The 13727-nt window shown below is 33.8% G+C and overlaps 1 protein-coding gene across 1 annotated transcript in view; it reads right to left on the minus strand.

Moving 5' to 3' along the window:
* The window catches only part of LOC113943298 (cAMP-specific 3',5'-cyclic phosphodiesterase 4D), a 387554-nt gene that overhangs the window by 359220 nt on the left and 14607 nt on the right, over positions 1 to 13727 (minus strand). The gene's annotated exons all lie outside the window — the stretch shown is intronic.

Raw genomic sequence — 13727 nt, forward strand, 5'->3', positions numbered from 1 at the left:
ACATCCTGCATAGAAAGACTTGCAGATGAAATTGGCTGGGAGACAGGAAAGTCTTAAGTAGGCTCATTATATATACTTATGCTGTTCTTACACTTTTTCTTAAAGACTTACTCTTAAAAACTTGCTTATTGAGAAAATAAGCAAGTCAGAAAAGAAATTCTGTGCTTGATGAACCATTACTGTCTCCACAAAAAACTGGAGACATACAGTGCTCAGCCATTTAACAGTTAAAAGCCATGATAACATGTAAGAGGGAAAAGCTAGCAGAAAAGAATTTCTGAAATGGAAAATGCAGAGATCTGAGGATGAGTAATTTGAGTTTTAACTTCATGTGGAGTGGAGAAAAGAGAGTGAGCAATTGTATTCAATAATATAGTTAGGGTAAAAAGGAAAAACATAGGTTGAATAACAGGAATGGACATGTTCAGTGTATTACAGCAGGGAAAAAATGTGCTGGCCAAAAGAAAACAATAGATAACTGAAGACATCAGAATAAGCATAAGGTCTGCTTGTGGATAGAAAGTGAGAGTAAGTAATTTAGAAACATGCTTTAAAGCTAGAGAAGATTTTTCAAAGTGCAGTTTTGACAAAAAATTTTATTGCAAAAGTGGACAACAAGATATGCTGAAGTACCACGAAAGAAAGAGAGAGTAAAAGGAATGTAAGTCTATACAGATTTTTGGAAAATGATGATGAAATTATGAAAATTTATAGTGATGACTCCCCAGTAGCAGTTATTGCAAATCATGTTTCTTATAAAGATGACGGTTTTTAGTTATCCTCAATTCTGAATGGACTGTCAGTAGCTTTATAATAAATCTGGACTTATGTGTATATAAAATGAAGTTATGTCAATGGAAAAAACACTTCTGTCTCCACTTCCATTAAACATGCTTGTTGGGTTAAAAAATAATAGTAATGCAATCATCCTTAAGGAAATCCAGAGACTCTTAGAGACTCCTAATGACAATGCTTTATTGTTTTCAAAGTACCAGTTGAAGATAAAGCATTTTAAAAATTTGTTTTCGTCTCCCAGAATTGCCATCCTAAGTACACTGCTTAGCAGAAGTCTGACCTTTAAAAGTATTTATGAAGGGCTGCATCAAAAATACAGAAATATTGTATAAAAGTCTCTTGAATATACTTTTTACAACATTGCCTCAGATTCTTACGTACTTCCTATTTTTAACTGTAGTAAGTGTATAGTAATCCAAATCCCATTCTCCTGTTTTAAAGGGACCAGATATTCAGCTAGTTTGTTGCAGGCTACAATTAAGAAACTTACATTTCCTTCTTCTATTAATGGGGCACATACTACAGCAAAAATTCCTTCCTGACTTTTTATCGGGACGTTCCAACATTTTCATACTTGAAAGAGTCAACAAATAGGTAAGAGAAATCTTTGTCTTTGCATATCACCAAGACTGCCTTTCACAAATACCTTTCTATTTTTTTTAAATAAAATCTGAGTCTTTCAAAGGACTTCTAAATTCATGTAGCTAGGCTGCCTTTACTAGATATGAAAATTCATGCAGAGATAAGAAACTGCCTTTATGGTGTTAAATCATGTCTTAAGAAATCCTTTTACTAGTACTGATGAAAGAACTTTTTATGTTCTCACTAATTAAAAAAGAACCCCAACAAACTACCAAGATACTACTCTTAAAACAACTGAAACAGTTCCAGAGAAAGTCATATTTGACAGTGTAATTTCTGTAGATCATTCATCAGTAATTAGGTAAGTAATCTGTATTTGATGTGTCTCTTTTCTTTACCAGTACTAGAAAATAAAATCAGATATTTTTTAAGACATCCATGTAAAAACATGGCTCTCTGACACTCTGTGCTACAATCAAATTTATTTTTAAAAAGTTAATTTTTATTGTAAAAATAATATTATTCAAAATAGTATTTTAACATCAAAATAAGATTTCTACACCAAAAAGAAAAAGTTCCTGAAGTCTCAGTGATGTCCCACAGTTGGAAGTACAGACAAAAAATAATATTGGTCTAAAGTTCTACAGCCACAACATGGGAGCTATAGAACTGACAAGTAGTCACCAAGTCCTGTAAGCTTCCTTTAATTTTCCCTGAAACTCTACAGATTGTGATCACATGCATAAAATGAAAATACCATGCCTCATCTTTACGTATAATCCTATTGCATAATGAAAAAAAAAAACCACCAACAACCAAACCACAGAGATCTTGATTACTGCATTTTCTTCAACCATCCTGTGTCGTCATCCTCGTATTTGCTCTAGCTTAAGAAAAACCCCCATGGAACAGCATTTACTCCTGTTTAACAGTAGAGGGGGCCCACTGCCTTAGAAAAAAGATCGGTTTCAGGCATCGACAAAGTCTAATTTAGCCGTTCCTATTACTAGACAAATAGAAGAAGTGAAAAAACGGTTGCAAGCATATTATCGAATAAAGTTACTCTACACAGAAAAATAACAGAGTTATTTTAACTCTTAACAAGTTCTCGTTTAGTGTGAAAACCCATTCTAATTTTACCTAAATTGTTTACATTACAGGTGTAGGAAGAAGACAAAACGATAAAAAGAAGGAAAGGCTATTACAACACAGTATGTACCCAGGACAAATGTGAATCTTCTATCCAGTAGAGGGCATAGAAATTGTACAGGCATTACACTGTGTATCCTAAGAAAGCTATATGTGGGAACCTGTGATCTGAGGAGACAGGAACATCAGGACAGATATTTGTGTTGGATGGCAGTACAAAGAGAAAGGCATGATTAAGAAGACAATGGAATATGTTAACATGGGGTAGAACTGTTCTGATGGTTGATTTTTATTTCTACTTCCAAAAGCAAACTTAAAAAAATCAAACACCAAACGCAGTTTTGGGATATATTTTGGAATATGTCTTGCAACAGACTAAAATTCCCTCCCACCACTATTTTTTTTTCTGAAGGTGAGCATGACAAGGAATTACATCCATTTGTTTTTTAAGTAATCAAATGCAACATAAAAAGTCTTAAATACTGCCTCGAAGTTATGTTGACTGTCTTACAGACAATTGTCAAAGCTTAGCAAAATCATAGGAAGTTTTTTAATTGGTTCATTCAGCTTTGAGTCATGTTCTTAATTAGCTACTTCAAGAAAATTAGGCGTAAATAGAACTATAACCCCATATTCTTTAAATAAGTTCAGTGGCACTGTAATGATCAAATCAGCTGACTGTCGAATCCCATCAAGGATTCATAGAAATCCTTCTTACCAGTTCTTCCCACTGAAAATGTAATCACCATTCCACAAAAAAAAAAAATAAAATAAAAAATAATTGCTATTTCCCATTTTTACTTCCCCCCCCTTTAATTACACATACTGATGTAACAATCTTTTTATTTCTCTACCATAATAAGTAGTTTGCAACTTTCTACTACCTGACCTGTTTCATTCACCATCTATTTAACCTAATCCTATGAGAATAAATGCAAGAATTTAAGCCTACAGGTGCCTGCAACCTGTTACCATTTAAAAAGATGTACTGCCCGAAGTGTGATTTAAATACTAAAATGTGAAAACACTAGTTTCTCTATTGGATGTTTAAATTTCCAAACTTTAACCTTATCATTAAAAAAAAACCCACCAAAACATGTATCTTCTTTTGATTTGCATATTATCACCCTAATAATAACATTTAACAATTTTTGCTAAGTTAGTTGAGTTTGTCATCAAATTATAATAGCATATATTTTATAATAATGGAATCTCACAGGAGTTTTTGGGGTGGAGGGGGAAGCTTATTACTAAGATTATTTAACAATGTTCAAGTTAATTCAGAAAAGTGATCTGAGAGCTCCAATAAAGCATCATAAACAGTTTACGACAAACAGTGGTGATATACCTTAACAATATACCAAAAAAAGTGCTTCAATATAGCATTAAGCAACTTCTTCTCTTAGGAAATGATTAAGTATAACATGCTAGTTAGTACTAGCACTAGTTAATGACAGATTTTATGCATATAAAAAACTATTTTGCTTTACAATGCAATCAAAAACTATTCTTGGATATCTGTTTGTTCTTTCTGATCTTACAACATGCAACCTCTTTCTGAGAGGTTGCTAAAAGTTATAACTGTTCAACCTACAAAGTTGGCACAGGATTTTCTCTTCAATCCTCATACCAGAATACAGTATCATAGTTACAATGCCACGTTTCCAAACCAGCCCCAGCAGTTAGTTTTCAAAACTAAAACCAAATAAATTACACAGGTACTTGTGATTTAGGCACATCACTAGAGACTAAACAGTTACCCACACAGTTAAAACTATATAAACTACAAAATCAATTTTACAAACAAAGCTTCATAAGTAAACATACATGCATGTGTGAACAAGATGGTTAGGGAGTGTAAAGGAGGCTTGGAAGAGATTTGTTCACACCATATCAAGTTCTCAAAACCTGAAGAAACAAGATCTTACGAAATCAATTAATTTTTTATATGGGCATTTATTAGTCATGTCTTACATAATAAACATTTTTTACAGAAATATATTAAAAAACAAACAAACAAACAAAAACAAAACAAAACAAACCCCACAAACAAACAAACAAAAAACCCCAACAAAAATCCGAACAACCTAATGAATTTGGAAGCATAAAATATATATGTTTGCTGTAGATTTGCAATAAGGGCTAAACAAAATTAATCGAAGAAAAAAGAAGTAGGAGGAGACAATCAACAGCCAAATGGCAGAATGATTGCATTATATATAATAATTTAAAAAAATCTAACAACCGAGGAACTGAACTTTTCCATAAACTATAGATGTCAGTAGAATATTTATTATGGATACTCACAAAAGATTTATTTCTAATTTGCTGCAGTGTGAGAACCTGGTATAATTAGGTCTAGACAAAATTCTTCCCTAGAAAAAAGTACTGGTACAAAGTACAGAAAAAAATTACACAAAACTCAGATGCTCTCAATGTTACTCCACTGCGGATTAAGCTGATAACTCTTGGAACGAAGTCTCCATGCTCCTCAAGCCCTATATTTTTAGCTTTTCCTTTGAATCAGCTCTATCATTTGCATGCTAAATTAAGTGAGAAAGATGAGTCAGTTAAAATTATTCCCACCAAAACCTGCACAGATTCCCAATTAATTTACAGGTGAATTAAATACAGAAATCATTTTATTCTATATCATCTGGAGTAAAGGAGGCAGCTGGAAGGTAGATTTATTAAACATGCCTTGAAATGAAAACAAAAGTTCAAGAGAGTCCTTGGGTGTAGTTAAACAGGTATTCCTCTCTGAAAACTTAAATTTAAAAGAAAAAGTTTTCTAACATGGATGTAGGATTAAACTTTAACAACTAGAGGTTTCTAAATAACAGTATACCCTCTTTTGACAATTCTGGAAACTTGAGGGTTTAGAGGCTTTTTTGGAATATTTTCCATAAATTACAATTTGCATATGAAGAATGGTTTCATTAATAAAAGTTTAAATATATCCTTTAAAGAAAACTTTTTCAATTAGCGTTATCAAAAAGAGACTTTCAACTAGAAAGAAAAATGGGTCTTAGGTTAAAAGATTAAATATTATGCCACCAAAGATACCTCATTATGTTGAGTCTGATTATGTTAATGTCCTACAGAAACTGTGTTTGTCTTCATAAAGACTTTGTAAGTAATTGACCAATTAAAGGAAGAAACTGTAAAGACAAAGAAAGTCAAAGCGACACTATTTATTGATTATAAATTCTGGCAAGGCAGCTGTGTAGGGGAGAAAAATTACATTTGCAGCTTCACTAAGCAAGCTAGTGTGAACTTTGCATCCAAAGAACACACACGGATTAGAATATTTATAGATGTCCTAACTTCATTTAAAACATTCATATTGGGAACATACTGCTTCAGACACCAAAGTCAATCAAACACAAGATATCAATCTGTAGCTAAGTAGGTTCCCTTAGTTCCACTGTCTATTAAACCTATTTTTCAAGCCTAGAGAAGAGTAGTCTGTGGTGTTAATAAGGTAAGTGGTCAGGATTACAGACATACTTGTACCATTGGCTTACATTAGAATTTATTAGTATTTATCTCTATTTGTTAGAAAACACAATTTTAATAGTGGTACACTGGTTGCTAAATTTTCATATACTCTGAACCAACATGGATATCTGTGGCAGATGTTGCAGATAGTTCAGAGGTGAGATCACAGATCTGATTTTTACAAGTCAGGTTTAGTTTAGTTTGAATAGTTATCTTGAACTGAGATACTTATCCCAACAGAAACATTCCTACACTGTAAAAATAGTACAGTACAGCAGTTGTAATAAGAAATGTTGATTAAGAACCTAAATCTTAGAATCTCAGGTGCTTCTTGAAGAAATACTGAATTACTATCAAATCCCTGGATAGAGGAGTATAAAATTTTTTATGGTACAAATATTCTAGGAAAATGTTGGACTGTGTTCTCTTCTTTTGAGAACTGGCTTTACCACGTGTTTTCTCTAATTGTAACTTCAGGAATGGATCAAAAGTTGTATTAAATATAATAGTTTGCTGGTTAAATATTCCATTCTAAGGATTTACACTGGGGACAACCATTACTTTCTAAAGTAGTAGTATTCTGCTGTCATTGCTGTTACACTTCCTGACCCAATTTAAAAGTATATTCTCTGTTCTCTACTATCGCCTTTTCAGGAGAATTGTTTAACCTAATGCTTTTTGCTGGCCTGAAAGGAAATCACACAAAGCACTTCACAGTCTGATATTACTTCTCGGAATGACCTGCAAAATGAGGCTTGTTACTCAAAACATCTTTAAACACAGACACTCAAGGCAGAAAATTGTAAGAACAGTTTATTGGCAGGAGAAGACAGAGATGTTGTCTCGCTGCTCAGTTTTCTATAGTATGATACTGAGTTTGGATCTGCTTCTATTTATTTGACTACAATTTATATTTATGTCAATGATTAGTATTTGATCCATTTTAGATATGGAATAGGGATATTTCTTTTTTTCATGATAAAACACCTTTTTTTAAAAAGTTCTTGCTATTCTTTCATTCACTTTCTTTGTTTTGTATATGACATTAAATAGCTGTTTCCTTGAGGAAACTGCTGTTTACACACACAATTACACAAGTATAGTTTTTATGACAAATAATAACTGTAAGAAAAATATTTAGAGTATTTGGTATAAGAGTTATTCAGCCTGCATATGCAAAATATTACTATGCCCAATGTTCCCATTGTTGTCAAGGGAGTGCTGCAAAGCTGAATAGATGTGAAAAGAAACAATTCAATTGGGTGCCTAAAGCAGACAAGATTTCTCTTTAAAAATCTGCCATCTGCCTCACACTACTATGGCCATAATTTTCACCAGCTGTCTGACGGTGAAGTTTAAATTAAGAAAATATGTGAATGCAAAAATAGTATTTTTGAGTTTCTGTATTTGCATACAGAAACACACAACTTCAAAAAAGATTTCTATTACAAAATGAGCTTTAACATAAGGATGAGATACCTTGCCTATATAAACATGGTTCATCAATCTTTAAACTACTAAAATGTTAATACCGATGGCAGGCGTTCCTATTGCCCACATATGACAGTGTTCACAGACTGGAAGCTACTGCTGCGGTAAAATGATCACTATAATGTAAAAGGGCAATAAGCAGCAGAAAGTGGAATATACAAAACTAACGTAAGAGAATATCTCTCTGTCTTTATTCCCGGCAGCTGAAGCTCATAAACTTTTTAGTAATGTGAAAACATATCTAAAATTTGGCAGTATCTGCAAGTAATCATTTCCATGTAAAGCATTCCAAACTTGTTTTTCAGTGAGCTGGAAGAATAATTACTGTCAATAAAAAATGAAATGTCATAATGAACAACATTCTCTAGGGAAACACATTATCTTGAGTGCTTAAGGAAATATCAGTCATACAACAGGTTGCCTTCTACAGAGGTGCATATATGAGTTTATAGCAAAAAATATTAGAATCCTGTGTTCTACAGACTTCTACAATTACAAATACATTGTATCATCACTCTTCCACAGACATTTAATATTAAATTTTACAAATTTCCTATTACCTACCTGTTGGTACTTGTTGTACTAGACAAAGTAACATTTTGTTGAAAACTATAAAAGGCCTGAGGGGAGGGGGGTGGAAAGCTGTATCTCATTCCACAGTTCAGTATTTTACAGTTTTATGTTATACCCTACTATGGATGTCTAGATCTAGGTATAAGTCAGAGAGCTTTCATTAGCCTTTCAATTTGAAGGTGGTAAGTACTTAGGGTAAACCACCTCGTTACAAAAGTAACCTCTGCCATAGCTGTCTTCCTTTGTAGTTAGAAACCTAGAAAGTTCTTCATAGGAGATTTACAGAATTTGTTTTGTTTTAAAATGTGGTAGGTAAACTGATTTTTCAAAAAACAAAGCAATGAAAGGTGTTCTTCTAAGTAAGGTACTTCCTCTCTAGTCTTCAGACAGCATACCCTCTCCCTGTATAGAACACCTCCCAGTATGCATTACAGTATCATTTGGCAACACTACCAGTAACACAGCATAAGTAGTGGATTTCAGTGAAAATACATAACTATAACTACTTCTGCATAATTTTGTAGAAAATATGTCCTGTCACTAAAAAAAAAAAAAAAAAAAGGAGTGCACATGATACACATTTGGATATCATAAAATACTTAGATTTTGGAAAATGGTAACTCTCTCTTAGAACTGTTCATCATCTCAGGAATTTTATCCTTTAACTAAGGTGATTTCAGATTACCCAGCTACAGGTTGGGGGTGGGTGGGTTTTTCAATTCCACATTAAGTAGCAAGGAAGTGAACAGTGGTCAGAACTTGCTATCAAAAAACAAGGTATAACGGAGAAAACAAAACACATTCATATTTGGCAAAACTGGCCATTCACATGCATTTTTAAAGGAATTCTGTGTTTCTAGTGAAATTGGGGAAAAACACTGAGGAAATGTTTCTTCAGAAATTATCAACATCATAATCAAATGGGACTGGGACTTGCAGTTTCCTTTCTTATATGCAGAGCCATATATAATTGAATAATAGGTAGCTTGACAGTACCTGTGATTCATAACCATTCTCTGAGTAGATCTCTTTCATGGTCTGTAAGGTGAATTTTGGAACACAAAAATGATGCATGTCCCATTTTTCTCATTACTTGTAGGAATTCACAGTGCAGGTTTAGAAAGTAATATTTCTCTCTTTCTTGCTCACCACTTTGTATGCCAAATAATCAAAGCAGAGAACAAAGAAAATCCCAATATTTCTGCAATTTACAAGAAATTACTTTTACAACTGTTATTTATACAGCTACTGGAAGACTAAATTACATATATGGAATTTAAATTGATCCCTAAAGAAAAAATTGGTTTTGCTAGATTTCCCATCTAGTGAAAGTGTAGAACTTGTATGTCTGTTAAACCTAGTTGTCTAAAAAGTGGCTACTGGTTTACTTTATTTCAGTTTCTTCCAGCTATTTTTTCTCATCTGTATGTTTAATCTCCATTTTAACTGAGTTGTCAACATCATAATTATTATACATTTCTTAGTCTCAAGATGTTTTGTATTTTATCTATTGAGTATTACTGAATCTCTATTTTTCATTAAAGTTTATACATAGAGACAGTAGAATGTCCCTGCTTCACAGAGACACAGACAATGAAAGCAGTGCAATTAGTCTTAATACTAACATAGAATAGCTGTTTGTATAGACATTTAACTTACTTTTACAACCTCTCTCTTACTGGTCTTTTTATCTGCTTTCAAAAAATCACCAGAATCATACATGCACATGAGTGTTCAGATAACACGTATATACACATATGAATATTGTATATTCCCAGAAATATAATAAGACCAGATGAATAAGATATATGAAAAAAACTTCCTGCCAAACCTGTCTACCTGAATATTATATATTACAAGACTCACTATATTGAAAATGTTCTTAAAGATAGATAATTGCCAAACAGCCCAAATTTCTGACACCCTTTTTATCATTTGAATGAATGCAAAGGTGAAGCTGTTTTTATGTGTTGAACAAAGCCTGTATGAACAGTACTATACCTTTAGGTATACAAAACCATAATGTCTATTATTTAGCCATTGCATAAAGCTGTATTAACTTATATGTAGGGTTTATATTGTCACTTTGCCAAAATAGTAACTTGTTTTCATCCCCAACCTGGTAGAAAATTTGGAGAATCTTATTCTTCAGTTGCAATCTTTCCTCGGTTATCATCTCACTGAGAAATTATTCTGCCTTAATTCTAAAAGAAACTTTAAATTTCTATGCAAAACTAAAGTCGTATTTTGTGCATTCTTCCATTTTAGCTGACAATCCATGTGCAAGTAATTTTTTGAATCTTCAAAATGGGAGTTTGGTGAGGGCTTTATGAATAATTGAAGTACTTTATATGCTATAGCCTCTGCAGAGTGTGCTAGAAAATCTAGGTTTGCAACCCCACTTCACTGTAAATGAGTTACTTGCAGTTCTTTCCCCAGTCAAGTGTGGGGAAATATATTTGTTATGTCACTGAAAGCAGAGAACATCTCTGACTGCAAAGAAAATAAAAGAAAGCACAGATAAAAAATGGTTTATAACAGTTGCACAAATACCTAATACTTCTCAAGGTATCCCTGTGATAAACCAAGTTTGTGCAATTCCTCTGATTATCAGGACATTAATGTTAGCAAAGAAGGCCTGAAAGAGATGGTTTTGAAGAAATAAGAACAGAACATGCCACAATATGATAAAAACATAACAGCGTGTTGAGGGATTGAAAATTATAAATTCTTTATTTGGTTTATTGTCATTGTATGGTTTTGTATATGTTATACCTTTTTCCCTGTGTATTTGATTCTTGTGTTCTGATTGGTTGAATTTTGCAGCAGTATTATGCATATTTATGTTTTTTCCTTATATGGTTATTATTTGTATGCTCCGCCTTAAGTCCTCCCCTTGTTCTGGCACCTTCCCTGTCTTGGGGATATAAGGCTGGAGCCATTTTGTGTTCGAGGCTTTTCCTGTTCCCAGCCTGTTCAGTTGTGCCCTGTCTGGGGCAGCCCCTACAATAAAATTGCTTTACCAATTCCATCTAAGGAGTTGTGGGAGTGCTCATTTAGGTGCACACACCAGTGTAGGAGTCTCATTCTCAAACAGTCAAGCACAATCATCACCCACATGTTGATGAAAGAACCGACCATCCTCGCAAAAGAAACATGGGGTTTCACTGGACTACAGCATATGCTATGAAAATATCTGGAGATATGTTTTTCTGTTACTGATAGGCACAATCCAGACATGCCAGGAGGGCTTTTTTTCATATTTCCCATACAAATGGATAACAGTCAAAGTACCATTTCAAATTTATCTAAAATTATCCTATAATGTTCCAACTGAAATATTTTATAAAATACAAATATTTAGAAAAATATATAGAAAATAAAAGACAACAACTACTAGAGTAACATATATATGACTTTGAGGCTACAGAGTTCCCAAAATAAATTCATATCATGCACAACTCCTCTATACATGGTTGAGATAAGATGGTGCAAAGATGCTTCAGCCTGAAGGAGAGGAGACTAAGGTGGCACCTCAGAGCACTCTACAGCTTTCTCACAAAGGGAAGTGGAGGGGCAGGCACTGATCTCATCTCTGTGGTGATCAGTGACAGGACCCGAGGGAAGGGCCTGAAGTTTTGTGAGGAGAGGTTTAGGTTGGATATTAAAAATGGTTCTTCACCCACAGGGTTGTTGGGCACTGGAATAGGTTCCTCTGGGAAGTGGTCACAGTACCAAGCCTGCCAGAGTTCAACAAGTGTTTGGACAATGTTCTCAAGCAAATGGTGTGATTCTTGGGGCTGTCCTGTGCAGGCCAGGAGCTGGACTTAATGATCCTTTTGGATCCCTTCTAATTCAGGACATTCTATGATTCTGTGAACTAAACAAAAGTTAGTGTAGCTGCTTAAGGGTATGAATACAACCTGTAACTGATACTTTTCCAGGGGTGTTCTATGCAAGGTAATAGGTGCACACTGAAAAGAAAAACCCATTTTGGATGCAACTTTTCCTATTCATCTGCAAAGATAGCATTAACATACAGCGTCTTATTAAATTATATCTACTTTATTCATGTAGAACGCTGCTGCAAAGAAAATTACCTAATCAATTTCTTCAAGATCTCTGTCTCCTTTGGTGCATTCCCCTGCTGTCTTTTTCCCCTTTCTATAGCATCAAATAGGAGCTGCTCCTTTCATTTTCAAGATTGGTCATTACTTACTCCCTCCTTATCTACTTCTTATTTCCTCTGTGATGACTCCCACTTCAAAATCAGCTCAGGATACCAACTCTCAATTAACATATGTCAAATTTTCAAATAAGCTGAAAATGTTCTTTTCTTTCAGCTAGGGAGAAATCCACATAGAGCAATTTCAAAACTAACCCCTTACTCTCCACTGGAGTGGCTGCTTTCCTGTGATATCTGCAAAAATATTGATAATATTCTACATGAACATGACTTAAAGTTATTAAACCTGACCCGTCAAACAGTTCAACGGGGGATCGAGTACTGTAGATTTAATTGCAAACCACACATTCTGCCATACATTAAACCTATTCAGATGACAGGTAATAAAATAATCCTTCAATATCAAAAGTAAGGACTGACATCCCCTGATGAAAAAAAAGAGAAACAGCAAAAATATTATAGTTTTGAAACAAAAGCCACCCAAAATTAGCCTCTACACCACTTGGAGAACACGCAGATTTCTCTGGTGTTAAATTTTAATATTTTCCCAAAGATCCATTAGGTTCCTCCTAAGAAACGAAAAAAAAAAAAAGTAATTTTATCTGACTCTACCACATTCTTCCCACTCAGATACCCTTCTGTTTATATGAAGAGAGAGAAGTGCTGACAGATCATACAGAAATTAATATAACTCAGAAGCAGTTACAAAATCAATGGAAGCACAAATTGAAGTTCATGTAATTTAAAAGATATACAGTGCTTATGGAACGACTTGGAAAAATGTTTCCCTTCTGAGAATGAACATAATCAGAAGGTGATGCTTTTTCAGTATCAACAGTTATTGGAATTTTAGAACTACACTGTTTTATGTGCATATTAAAACACTGATTTCCTGTGCTGATCCAATATTCCACGATACTCCAGCAGAGATGCTTGTCTCCACAGTTTGAAGTGACAAGAAACTTCGTCTATGAAAGGAAACCTTTTTGGGATGCCTTGGAATTCTGATCTAGGTTAAGTTGCCCATAAGTACTTTTCCTTGCATCTGCAATCTTCTTACATATAACTAAATTCTATGATCTTCGGCTTATTACAGGATAATTTGATCTTTGGAATGACTCATCATTCTGTTTGAGGCTTCAATGCCACCAAAACCAAGGCAATGATAGCATGATAACAGAAATGACATACAGAAAGGACATAAATAACCACTTTGTGTTACTGAGTCAGTTTTGAAAGTAATATACATTTTCTGGCTTCTAAAATTTAATATTGTGCCTTTATAAAAGAATTATTTAAATTACTTTGAATAGCCAGCTACATTCTATTCACATAAAATGAAATGTATTCAATATCCACAAGGTGCCATGCATTTCAGAAATCAGGAATTTTTCCTAAGAAAATGGAGAAAAGTTTGTGCTAGTTTCAAAATCTAATAATGTGAAAGATA

This window comes from Corapipo altera, unplaced genomic scaffold (genome assembly GCF_003945725.1).
Source record: "Corapipo altera isolate COAL_440 unplaced genomic scaffold, ASM394572v1 61411, whole genome shotgun sequence".
Lineage (NCBI taxonomy): Eukaryota > Metazoa > Chordata > Aves > Passeriformes > Pipridae > Corapipo > Corapipo altera.